The 14,066-nt window shown below is 39.6% G+C and overlaps 1 long non-coding RNA gene across 1 annotated transcript; it reads right to left on the reverse strand.

Annotated features, from left to right (window-relative positions):
- Positions 1 to 1,913: 1,913 nt before the first annotated feature.
- Positions 1,914 to 3,050, reverse strand: LOC118243894 (uncharacterized). The gene is made up of 3 exons (XR_004777375.2): positions 2,967 to 3,050; positions 2,393 to 2,514; positions 1,914 to 2,301 (listed from the first exon to the last, which is right to left on the reverse strand). It is a non-coding gene; the product is annotated as an uncharacterized LOC118243894 (long non-coding RNA).
- Between the last annotated feature and the right edge of the window lie 11,016 nt (positions 3,051 to 14,066).

Genomic DNA, 14,066 nt, shown 5'->3' on the forward strand with positions numbered 1-14,066 from the left:
GACAGAAGCAGGACAGTACCTTCTAGTAGCTCTTAACACAGGCAGGCACTTGTGAATTGGGTTAGGATTGAAGCCAATAAGTAACACCAAACTGGAGGCCTTTGCCCATCCGTGCTGCCCCTGGTCTCAGGCACACACAACCTCCAGCTATGGCCCCAGGGTGTCCTCTGCCAGCTCTGCTGGCTACAGACTGGGTCTGGCTGCCAGCCCCACCATAACCTTGCTTGTAACCATAGTACTATAATCCTACTTGGCTTTCATTAGCCTGAAGTCACCTGTTGGCTTGAGTCCTAATGTTTGGCTGGGTTCACTCAGAGGCCTTGCTTTCAACCATGCCAGCTACATGTAATAAAAATCAGATATGGTCTGTTGTCTCCAAAGTTCTTATTAGTGTGAAGCTTCCTAACCATCTCTTCTCTCATGCCAGTGCCAGGTTACTTCCCTGTCTCACCCCACAACATTAATTCATCTCAAGCACTCCTGTAGCACAGTGGTGCCTAATTTACCAAACCCTGACAGTAAATATGTTGTGTGTTGGATTGATACCCAGTCCCATACCAAAGCGATCCACTAGCCCAAATCCTACACGCAGTCTGTGACTGTTTAGGACTTACCCAACTATTTCATGAGCTTCAAACCTACCCTCAGACCTCTGCTTCCTTCTAGTTCTTATCTAACATAACCACGGGCAGTAGGTATTTACTGAAATTATCCAAAACTATCATATGATGTGCTCTACCAGCTTCAAACTGCCTTACATCTAAACTCAGGTCTCATACCTAAGACCTCATACCTCATAACCTAAGCTCTGAATGGTTTACCAGTAGGTCACCTACAGTTTATCCCTTTGCTGCCCCACAATCACCAAACAAAACACATCATAAAGCTTTCACACAGGCACATACTCCAGATACAGACAACCTACTGGCTCCAAACCCCAGCCCCAGGATGTTGTTGGACATAACTGTATTTCTAACCCTTTTCTCTTTATTAGTCCTAATCCTATCTGCAGCTTCATCCGCTAGCTCCAACAAAAAGTTGCCTATCAGCCAAGTGCAAGCACTGTCCCAACATAGCTTCTTGAGCTGTCAAAGTGTGATGTCGCTCCAGCTCTTTGTGGAGGTCAAGATTTCACAAGTCTCACTTGATCTGAATTATATTTCAATACAATGGAACAAAAAGGCAGTACAGACAGCAAAAACATTTCTATTCAAAATGGAATTTGCAGAAGGAACACTTAGGAGAAGTCTGCTATACAAATAATCCAGATTTGTTCCTATTCTGAAATAGCATAGCTGCAGTTTCAAGATTTTCTCCCTATCTACCAGGAAGGCTTAAATTACTTTTGTCTGGTTTCCTAAGGAAAACTATGTTTATTACTGACCTGGCCTGTCTTATCACCTCTGGTATCTTTTGAATGCATTCACTGATTTCAACCTGACTTGTCACAAAGGTTAAATTCTCAAGTCTGTGAAAACTGTTTAGAAGTGAGGAAGCCAAATGAGTTCCTTGCAGGAGCAGAGGGAGGCAGAGCTCAGCTGTAGGAGGTTTTGCCTGGCAGCAGCTGCCAATTTGGTCAGAACAGGGTCCAGACAAGAAATCAGCACTTTTGTGTTTCTAGATGACCCGTAGTCCATACTGTCTCGAGTCTGATATGGCTGTTATAGGATGCAGAAAAAGGGGAATGGAGATTGGCAGGGAAGAATGGTGAAGGGATAAAGGAGATGATTAAACTTAGGAAGTTTGGTTTCATTTATTTTAAAGCTCACTATAACTTTTTTTGGGAGAAGGTAGGGGAGTTTCAGTAGGCATAAATCAAGACTGTTAGGTAACTGTGACATCAGAGGCTGTGACTTAAAAAAAAAAATCATGAAATTTTTTAGGAGTGGGCAGCATTGAAGAGGACTGCAAACCAGGGATAAGAACTGGTTTTATTTTATGAACCCTAGCACATTGCAGACTGTCCTTATTCAGGGCTTTTACATGCGTCTCTTATTAGTAATCTCATTTTATATTAGAAAACTAATAGTAGTAGAAAAGAGCAAGTAGCTCTTGCTCCACTCTCATGCTATGATTACCTAAGGTCTTTGGAAACACAGTGGAGGGAGCAGGCTATGCACCAGTATTTGCATCTGAGGTTCTGGCATGAAGCACTAATGGCACAGGGCTTTGTGATTCTGCTCGTGTGAGTGGTGTCCTCTGACGAAAATAGGCAGGCTCTGCTGTCTGCAGTTTGAAGAGAGCAGCCGAGGGAAGCAAAACAATCTTCCGAGGTGGTCGGCCAGCAGTAGCCAAGGGTGGCTGGAGGGGGAGGAAATGCTGAGTAAAACCTCTGCAGAACCAGCAGAAATGCCAAGGGGACAGCATCCCTGCCTCTGATGAGCACTGTTACCTTCAGCTGCTTCCTCTCTGCTGACTGGGCTTCAGGCAGGGCTTTTCTCTCTCCTCCAGTGACGATGGCTTCTCCCCTGCTTTCATTGGTCTGCCTGCGTCTGCGTCCCTTTCCTGTGGAAACTGGAGATATGGGCAGGAGAAAAGACATATTTGGTAATGTTTCTCTTCAAAGCTTCTTTTTCACTAGGCTGCCTCAGCTGCAAAATGTTAAGGGGAAAAAAAAGCTCTTGGAACTAATTCCAGACAGACCCTAATGCCTACAAATTTGTCTAAATAAGCCAAGTCCAGAAAGGCAAAACATGAAGAAGGTTCATTATTTGACTGCTAGACACACCAGTACTTAAGATCTTCATATTTCAGACGGCTCGTCTTTCATATCCTCCCTCATCCTGTACTCCCACCCTGCTCACTTCTTACATTTTCCTTCAACCCCAGTAACTCCACTACATTTAAAATTGTTTATAGAACATATAAAATACAAAAATATTCTTTAAAATATCTGTGTGGAAACAGTCTGTTCATCTAATCATGTGCTTGGTGGAGTTATTTGCAGATTCCCCTAATTGCTTCACCTAGTTGCTTGCCTGATCACTTTTCTTCCTTTCCAGAAAGTCCGAAAGAGCTTTGTTGATCTCTTTCTGTTTTGTTTTGATAACAGTTGAATGCAGGGAAACTGTGGAGTTTAGGATACTGGGAGGATGTCTCTGACTCATTCTTCTGTCACAGCTGTTCTCAGGGCAGGAGGTGGAGTGATGGAGATCAGTTTCAAGGTTTCCCAGGGAGTTACTTCTCCCCCAGATATTTTAGAGCATCATAGAACTTCTAAATCAACAGACATGATCCCTAGCCAGAAAGAGGGGCAAATTACTTTCTGTTCCTTCATTACACATCCAAGATACCCCTGGAAACCTATACAGGGCAAAAATGTTCACAAGTTGTAAATTTATTGTTAAAACCATTGTTTTAGCTATTGCCAAACCAACTCACAAATTCATCCAAAGTCACTGACCAGATTCAGCAGGAAAAGGATTGTACTTCAACTATTCACATGTACAGGAATAAAGATAAAGAAGATACTTTCAAGCTACTCAATATTTTTTTTCAGTATTACCTATCACAATTCTGTTGCTTCTCACATGATTTATGAAAGTAATAACTTTGCTTTCTCGTTCCAAATAGGATTCAACATTCTGAAATGTTCTATCAGTGGATATTTGAACACAATGGTGCTTCCCTTATTTTTTCAAGACTTGGTCATTTGTCTCTGAGATGTAAGTTGAATACAGCTTTTAATGCCAAAAATGGCTATTCAAACGTGTAGTCTGCCCCCCATATAATGCAGACCATAGGATTGGATAGGATTGCAAATTTTAGGCTTCTACAGAACAACCAAGTAACCGTCTGCAGCTGCAAAGTTACATAAAACATAGTTTTTTCCTTCTTCTTCCAGTGGGCTGATGAAGAAACTGTAGTCTAGAAATTATTTTGTAAGAATACTGTTTATAGTATGAGTAGAACAGACAGAAATACGAGAAAAGCTACGGGGCTGCCAAAAATCTCATTTTTTGGAAGACCTGCCCTTGGGCTTTGAGAAAGTACTGTAGGAAAAATGTTATTTAAGTGAAATAATTTCTGTCTCACTACAAAATAATTATTCCCTGACACTGAAAATATTTTGCGGCCCCCCTCCAGCCCTCCTTGCTAGGGACAGGCAGTGTGGCATTGCCTCTTCTTTCTTGCTCGGCAAATTCCTTTCTCCAGCACAGATTGCAAAGTTTGGGGAGCAGATAAAAGTCCCATGTTGTTCCAAAAATCTGTCAGTTTATGGCTGAGCTAAAATCCTTTCTTATTTGTTACCCTCATTAATTTCATTTTATAGGGCAAGCAAAATGTATGGTATTTTCTCACTTTTCCACCCTTCAGTTGTAAAATGCCTTTTAATCCGTGTATAAGGCTATCTATAACTATGACACTAGGGGATGCTAATGGTAGCTATGCCCCACTCGCCTTGGCTGCTAGTCACACAGCAGTGGCTGTGACACCTCCTCCTCCCATTCACTGTATGGTTTGGCAAAGGATCTGTGGACCTACTACTGTTGAAGTCAGAAACAAAATTCTCCTTTCTTTCTGAGGTAAGAGGGCTGGACCAGCCCAGATTCTTCTGTGCAGTTAAATGTCCTACAAACAATGGTACTTTTATAAAACAAAAGCAGTTTATTGGGAATAAATATTGATACCTCTCATTTTTTTGCCTCGTGAATCATCATGTCACTCTTATATTCTCTTACTCTGCAATCCAGGGTCTATCCCACTGCATACTGTGTTTCAGACAATCTGGTCCACTGAAGGCAGGGGGATCATTCAGCATTTACAGGGGTGAAAAACACTCAACACATGTTAGTGGTGAGTATAGAATGTAAACTTTTGTGCGTATAGGATGTGGTCTGGCTCATATACAATACCAACATATGAGAAGGTCACATGAAAAGCAAAAGTGAGGAACAGGAAGGACCTGCTCTTTTGGTGGCACTCTCAGGTTGTAGCAGCAGGTTGAGAGAAGTGCTTATTTCCCTCTACATGTCACTTGTGAGGCTGCACCTGTAGTGCTGGGACCAGTTTTGGGCTCCCTCCATTGCAAGAAAGACACTAACTTGCTAGAGCAAGTATACTGTAGGTCCACCAAGCTGGTCAGGGACTGGATCAAACAACGTGCAAGGAGAAATTAAGGGAAACACATTGTTCATCCTAAAGAAGAAAGGTTCAGGAATGTCTGACTGAAGTCTACAACTAGTTAAAAGATGAACGGAAAACAGATGGAGCCAAAATCTCTCTGGCTATGCACAGTGACAATGAGAGCAACAGTCAGGTTGAAACAAATAATCAAATTTACAACACACATGAAATACTACAGTATGAAAAGCATGAAATACCTCTAGGGAATGGAAAGTGGTGGTGTCTGGAGACATATCTTGAGCTCTCAGAAGACACTGGTGCCTTTGGTTCACCTGAATTCGACAATAATGTACACAGATGTAAGTAGAGCTCCTTATTAAATGGTGTATCCTAACATGGACTTTCCAAGTCACTGGAAAATAGGTTAAACTATTGAATGATGTGTTTAAAAACAACGACGACAACAACAAAAAGATATTTGTACCGAAAAATATTCTTAAAAATAATCCACCAAGGTCAAAACAAATTTTTTTGTGACTGATCCTGTATCTCTGTAGGTCAATAACATGTGAGTCTGGGGGGCTGCTTGAAGAATGCAGATAGTCTTCAGATAGTTAAGATACTCTGGGAACAGCAGACAGCCTCTATAAACTAAATACAAGAGATTCTCTCATCTGGTATTTGTTTACTCGAATGAGGAAGTTTTGAAAGCTTTACACGTTTATTCCATAGTTTGGCAGCAGAGGGCACAAAAACAGGAATGAACTGACCTTTCTGACTTTTATCAGACAAAGACAACCTCTGTCCCTTCCCTGCTGTCTCCTCATCACTGGCTCCCACTCCCTAGAGAAGTACAGATCTGCTTCATTTCATTTTTCCTTCAATTTTCCCCTTCCTTCAGTTTGTTTCCTTTACTATGTTGCACCTGTTTTTAAAAGGCAAGTAACTATTGAAGTTATTCCGCACTCCTGGGAGAGACAGACGGACTCCGGGAACCCAAACCATGGCACCTTCCTTGTGCAAGGTGACAGAAATAGCTCCCATCAAATATGCTGTTTAACTAAACACAGATGGTCTCTCCATGATGGGACATGATGATGACTTCAGAAGATGGGCAATGCCACACACATGCATAAAAGCAAGTAAATGTAAGACTGAAAATTCTCCTGTAGTCTGTAATTACACAGAAGGCAGCCTTTCTGTGAAAGCAAGCTGTGCCAGCAGCAGTTGCAAGGGTATGGTGCTACTGTGAATTGTGCCCTTCGTAAAATTAAATTTGGGGAAAGCTGTAGAACATGTTGCAGACCTTGAGCTGATGCTTTGGCTTCCTGAGCTGATTTCTTTAACTCAGATGAGGGGGGTTATTCCTTCTGTCTGAACTCCATCATCATATGTAGCTGTGAAATTCAAACTGGGTTCATCATCTGACATTAAAATTATTGACATTACTATGTAGGAAACTCATGTGACGCTGGTGTGTTTTCTGCTAAAGGACAGTATGTGGCATTTCATCAGGGTTGTCCATAGCCTGTCTTCGGCTAGACAGAGTGCCACACACCTGAAAATAGGTATCACACATCCAAATATGCAGAGCAATGAAAAGACATTGCTGGCTGCTTGGTTAAAGTGTCAAGCAGTAAACTTAGAAGTGGCTGAGTAGCACTTCTGTTTGATTCTGCAGTATCCTGTAGTCACTAGGACTGTCATAACTTGCCCAGTGGCCAGATTGACTTCATTTGTTATAAAAATGCATTAATAGTTTTCATGAAATTTCTATCAAACCTAAAGAAGTCTCCTTCTATGTTTGTATAACAATGATGTCTGGGGACTCACTGTCCTGTCACTAAAAGGTTAAGATTCTAAGAAGGTTATTCTGTTCTTATCAGATGTTACCCACAAGCCAAATACTGCAGCATCAATTCATGGTTAATTGGCTACTAGCCTTAAGAAGCGTGTTGGGCAAGAGGAAACACAGTAGACTGAAATGTTTTTTTAATTGTTTTGCTGTCTGTTTATCATATGAAACAAACAAACAAATATTGGGGAGAATATGCAGTAGCAGCATCGTTGTATGTACAGAAGTAGATTATAGACCACAGAGGCATCTTACAGAATTTGAGCTCCCAGGTCCATGTAGTTATACTTGTTAAACTCCACAATAAGAACTTTTCAACCAGCAGAACATCCTTCCGTACACAGTTTCTGCTTCAGAGATGAGGAAACAAATCACAAAAGTTCTGGATTAAAAACTGTTGACACTGGAATGATGCTGCCATGTGCTATAGAGTGCTGCTAGAAACCCAATAGTCTGCATACTTTTAAATTATTGCAAGAGCACCTGATCATAGTGGTACAATGCAGAACTTGTCTTTTCTTTTTGGTTGTAAAAAATTATTCAAACTATTTTCCCATGTTGCTTGTGGTCATTCAATAAGGAAAATAATACCTAAAATTATGTTTAGAGCAGGCAAATTAGGATCACATTTCTTTGGATTTTTCTCATATTCACAGATAGTAAAATATGTATATCCTTGGCCAGGCTGGTTCATCATTCTATTTTTTTTTGTTGTTTGTTTGTTTGTTTGTTTATTTTCATTTTCTGTGAATTACATAGCCTTCAGATACCCACAAACATGCTATGAAAGGTAATGTAAGTTTATGAAGTGTGTTGGCATCCTCAGATGAAAGACATTATAAAACCACGAAGTATTCTTTCATAGTACAACTTACTGATGTGGTTTCTTTTCCACCTGCCAGATTCAAATGCTACGGTATGTAATAATTAATATTTAAAAGAATAAAATGAAATTTTATTTTACTATGAGAGAGGTGAGGCCCTGGCACAGGTTGCCCAGAGAAGCTGTGGATGCCCCATCCCTGGCAGTGCTCAAGGCCAAGCTGGATGGAGCTTTGAGCAACCTGGTATGGTGGGAGGTGTCCCTTCTTTAGGGTCCCTTCCAAGCCAAACCATTCTGTGATTATATGAATTCTACTGTAATGTATTATAAAATGTATTACTACAAAAATCTCAAACAGAATACAGCTCTCCCAATTTTAAGTTCAGAAGCACAGCTAGCTGAGAAAGATGTTGCTCAGGTACCTGCAGAAAAGCCAGTTTTATCAAACGGAAACAAATACAATGATATTTTTAATACAAATTATTTCTGACACAGGGCACACAAATCCTGAGGTAAAGGTCATTCTGTGGTGTAGTACACAAGTCTTTAATGTACACTTCTTGTGAACAAATATTTCTTTCACAATTACATAATCCTATTAAGCTATCCTGAGCATAGAAAGGGAGTCTAAATATCCTAATAAGATATCAGCAAAATTGCTGCACAATGTAATATCTTTGCTGTTTATATAAATAGAATATGATCCTTGGATCCAAACCCTCAGTGTTAATTTAGTCAGAGCATGGAACTGTGGCCTTTGAGTAATGATTAGAATATTAATAAACTTGGCTGCATTTATTACACATAGAAACCAGATGGAAATGAGGGTGCCAAGACAGTTGCTTATACTTCGACTTATTTACAGCCTTTCTGCAATACAGTATAATTTGTCAGACTTTGAACTTTTGACCTTCAGTCATCATGAAAAGATAGCAAAAGGATTTGGAAGAAGCTGACGTAAAGGGACAGAAGGAAACAGGTATGGAGGAAAATCCCAGAGTAGACAGCTACACGGCCTTGTAGCATTCCAGCTTCATGAGCTCTAGACTTAGCGAGCAATGCACAAATGGCAGGAGTGGCAGCTTCTGTAAGTAAGCCAAGGAAGCTAAAAAATAGATAAAATTTCCTGGAAAAAGAAGACATACTTGCCCAATCACTTGCCAAGGACCTACATCATGTGTTTGGTTTTTTTTTGTCTTTTTTTTTTTTTTTTTTTTCTACTTAATAAATATCATGGTAGCTTTTTAACGCACTTTAGTACTGTCTCTTAGAATTTTTCATCTTTGATGCTATTTAAAGTTTAAATAAGAAAAAGTTGATAAAGCCAGACTGCAGCAAGGACTGACTCCATGGGAACCAGTGGCAGATGTTTTGGAAGCTGAAACTTGGAGTCAAAGTGCATTTTAGATATTGTACTTTGTATTATATTGAATCAGCCAGCTAAAAGGAACAATTGAAAATAGTTGAGTGCCCTGCAAACTTCACCGTAAACAAGAGCAGGTCAGAGCACCACATTACTGCCCAAAGTAGAACAGATGGGCTGCTACTTTTAATGCAGATTTTGGCAAATGCTGCCATGAGATATTTTCTGGTGTCACTGAGACTAAGATGTGTGGGAGAGAGCTCAACAACCTGACTGTCCTGCCTGCTGTTAGGGAGGGCAAATGAGACAGGCTTATTCTGAGGCCAAGGTAAGAAGTGAAGCAATATGCTAGGTTTGTTTTCTATCAGCCCCTACAGATGTTCTGTAGGGGTTAGAGTGCTGTTGTTCAGGGAGATAGGTGAGGTCCTTATGAGGGTAAGACTGAGGAGGATGGCTACACATATATGTAGGGCAATTCATAACAAAGTATTCTTCAGCAGGGCACACCAGAATCCCAGACCTTATCTGAACAATATCCTTAACTGAGGGGAGCCACTCACTTTGGAAGGTGGGCAGCTGGTGCAGCTGAACTATAGCCCAGCAGTCAGGTAAGGGGATGCTTTACTCTATGACTAAGGAGGAAGAAGAGGGTGAGGGTTCATAGTCAGCCAGACATGCGTCCTCATTTCATTCCATGTACCCTGTCCCAGGTCAGCCTTTCCAGGTCATTGACGAGATAAAAAAAAACAGTGCCTCAGAAAATTTTTGATACTACTCTGATTAATTCTTCTTACAGCTAAGTTGAAAAAAAAAAGAAAAAAAAAGTTTAAAACTGCGGGACTGTGAAGGAGAAGGAGTTTTGCTGCTACTTGCACTTAAATACATTTTTCATTCTTGCTATCAGGCAATCACAGACAGGAGCAATGAAAATAGCCTGCATGGCTTTTCACAGCATTGGAAGATCAGTTCCCAGAAGATACGCTTTAATGTGTATCTGCAATATAATGTAAGGTATGGAATGGTATTTCCAATATTTGAGAGTGGCATCCCTGAAAAGCCCAACTTACCTCTTCTGCCTTCATGTCTTACTGGCAAACCTAACACATTCTCAACAGGGATGACAATATTTAGAAGTACTAATTGCTTCATCCAACATGTATTGTGGTCCCCACAGCAATCCTCACTTCAGACTTAATCTCATGGATCAATGTTTGTATTCATTATCAAAATTACTGCAAGCATGATTCCAACTATTTGACTGAACATAAGGTCTTGTTATTCATGAATGCTATCTTCAGGAACCAGTTCACATTTTTAAATTGCTTCTGCAAGGTGCCAAATTAGCTGGCCTGAGGACTCAAATCCATAGCTGACCCACAGCTACAGAGTCTTTGCCTTGGCAGTCAGTGCTTCCCATATTGCCTTCATGTGTATGCTGTTCCTGGAAGGAGCAATTCCATAAATAACTCTAGCACATGTTTAAATCCCTAGCATGTTTAAAGACATCCCTTTTGAGGAAAGCACATGCTTAAAATTAAGCATGTGGCCTAAGTACTTTGATGAATAGCAACGCTTTCCAAAACTGGGACAGTAGGAAGGAGAGTCTGATATCCATGCCCAAACACCGGCTGAGATGGTTTCAGTGATGTGGGTACAATTTGGCTCTGTACCAAAGCTAACAAACTGTCTCCTGTAAATCACTAAGCAACTGCTAATTAGTAATGTGTGACGGTTGTTTGAAACATGCCTTACATTTACTTTCCTAACTGAAATTTTACTTTTGGTCTAGGTTCTTCTTTCTTGATTTTTTTTTTCTCTTTATAGTACAAGGTTGTAGAAAGTGGGTAGAATGAAAGTCCTAGCTCTTTGTGAGAGCTTCAATAAGGTTACAGAAGTTTCAGGGGAAGTTTTAGTTTGCTTTTTAAATTTTTTTTCCTGAATGTTCCTGAGACTGAAGAAAACGAACCTCAATCCTTTAATGAGTGTGGGCTTCCTGAGGTTTCCCCCTTCCCTGCATCTGAAATACCTTTACCTACCTCTAGTCAAAAGGGGAACTGTCTTGGTTTCTGAGGTTTCACCACCATTTCAGGATTTTATTCATTGACTGATGTTTATAGTCTCCCATCAAAGGTCAAAAAGAATCTTTTCTTTCTGTCTGTCTTTTCTGGTGCCTTTTTTTTTTTTTTTGGGGGGGGGGGGTTGGTTGTATTTATTTTTTTTTGCTTATTTTTTTGGTTTGTTGGTTGTGTTTTGTTTTGTTTTTCAGAAACAGAAGACAGGAAATTATCTTAGCAGAAAAATGACTTCTTAAATTAATCAAACTATTATGATTGAGCCTGCTTGTTTGTTCATTAAAAATGAAGCAGAATGATCAGCTTTTGCCAAATAAAACACTCTCAACTATTTCAATTGCTGTTTTAATTGGCTGGGCCTGCCTGTCACATTATCCTCTAATCTGTACAAGAATGTTGTTTGGAAAAGATGAGGCATGCCCAACTTGGAAGCCACGTTCATCACTTCAGCTCGTTCTGGTCCAAATATCGTTCCATTAGTACAGTGCAGTTTCATGACGCTGAAAGTGGCAGGTCCTGGGTCTCCTTCTTTCTATAGATCCCACGCAAGACACATTCCCAACATCATTGTAAGAAAAAAAGACTGAAAGTAGAAGCTCAAAAGCTTCACAAAACACATGAATTTAGAAGTGTTTACATATCATCAGAATGGTCTCCTAAAATCGAAGGTTCATATCCACATTAGACTGCTCTGCTTGTCGTTCCACAAGGCCTGGCTTCCGTACCATGTGCCCAGTATAACCATTTAAGCCTGAGATAATAACTGAGGTTAGAAAAAAAAAAAAAAAAAAGCTCAAACCATAGCACTACATTTCAAGCAAACAAAATTGTTTTAAAGTGAGGCACAGAAGTAGGGATATTAAAATATACGGGTTTAATTGCATCAATTCCCTTCTCCTATAGACTTCCTGCACTGCCTTAGACAATTCTCTGCTCAGTGCCTCCATTTCCCACTTCATCAGAATGGGAACAATGTCCAGGCTTTACTTGTACTGTCCATGGCTCTTGAAGACATAGATACTTGCACAGATCCATGCACAGAATGCCCAGCACTTTATAGACGTGACTTCAGTGGAAATGCCAAGATCCCTCTGATATATGTTGCCTGTTTTTTTCAGGTTGATTTGTACTTAAGATCCATGCATGTGGACAAATGTTATTTATTGCTTGTATTTTCAGGTTGATTTGTATTTAAGATCCATGCATGTGGACAAATGTTATTCTTGAATAAAGTGACAGAGATGGCATGGAAAAATGCTGCCAAGGAAAAAAAAAAAAAAAACAACTTTTTAAAAGTGTTTTGATAGAATGATGAGAAGGGATATACCACAGAGAAACTAGTCTGAAGTTCAGTTCTATAAAGAACTAAAGCACATTTTCTAAAAGGTGTAAGCATTTCCTAAACTTATCATTCTTTTGCATTTTGTGTATGAACATATGTATACAGCATGTTTACAAATATTTCACCAGTCTGTAATACTTGCTAATGTGGATACATACATAGATTGCAACCTATACAGCTAAGTCATCTGCATGGAATAATATAAAGCAGAGTAATGGTGAAATGCAGCTTATAGAGTACCAAGTGGAATAAACTGAGAGTCTAGCATAATTGTTTACTTTTGTTTTTGCTTCTTGGGACACCAAAATTCAAGAATAAGTGAACAGCTCATCATGAATTGGCAACACATAAAGCAAACACAGTGACTATTTTTTGCAATAAGCTGTTAACATCAACACAAAGATCAGGGAAATTAATGCTGCTCGAGTAGAAGGGGTAACACACCAAGAAATTGAGCTATCGAAAGGTCAAAGCATCATGCTTAACTTTGACCTTCATAATTTACACATTTATTTGCAAAATTACAACATGAGAATATACTTAAAACCCAGTAAACTATGGAAATGCAACCTTATTTTTCTGCAGTTTATGCAACCTGGACTAACTAAATCTGAAATCTCTTTGAGGAAATCTGCTTTCAGAATAATTTTCACCTGGCTGGTTAAATGTTTATGACAGGTCTGTGTTTTAAGTCTTTCATTTTTTCCTTCAGTATTTATGTAATGCAGAAAAACAGGAGAACCTTTCAGTCCAATAATATTTAAACCCATCAGTCAATTTCAACCAAACTCAGCAGATCTGTAAATGGATTGTCTGAAAAGAGATATCACACAGGTGGAAGAGAGAGATGACTGCTTTTAGTATTCTTACTGTGGGGAGGCTGTGGTGAGCTAAACACCAGATAATGCACACAAAAGGGAGATCTGATGAAAGCCTCGTTTCCACAAGAAACATCAGTGAGATTTGTACCTTATTTGGTGTCAGAAACTTCACTTCTTAGTCAAGGTTTCTTTCCTGTGTGTGGCTGGGACTGCAAAAGAGTGGACAATGAAGCTTTAATAGTGGTCAAATCACATACTCAGTCTAGAATGACTTCCATTACAGGAGAAGCAGAAATATCTTCTATTGACTTTGCTTTCATATCTTTGGATAGAAAGGGTATACTTAAAAAGTATCATGAAATTTAGCCTGCATTTAATTTCAAGAAGGGTTAGGTCCAAATTGAGCAGCGTGGTTTTTTTTCCTCTCAGGGAATGGGCATTTAAAAAAAAAATTACAACAATGAATTATTACAAATAAAAGTTCAGTGAGCTACCATCTATCCCCTGACACCTCTTGCTGTTATTCCTGCCACCGAGAGCAGGTTTGATCACACAACACTTTTTCAGCTGAGCAGCCCTGGAGAATCATGCAGACAGATAGCCTACAGCAAAGTCTATCAATCAGAGCCTGAGAGTGTTGCAGTTTCACCTTTTGACCTGTTCAATATAATAATAAAAAAACTATTTCCTTCACAAATCTTTGCAACACTTTTTTTTTTTTTT

This window comes from Cygnus atratus, chromosome 3, assembly GCF_013377495.2.
Source record: "Cygnus atratus isolate AKBS03 ecotype Queensland, Australia chromosome 3, CAtr_DNAZoo_HiC_assembly, whole genome shotgun sequence".
NCBI classification, from domain to species: Eukaryota; Metazoa; Chordata; class Aves; order Anseriformes; family Anatidae; genus Cygnus; species Cygnus atratus.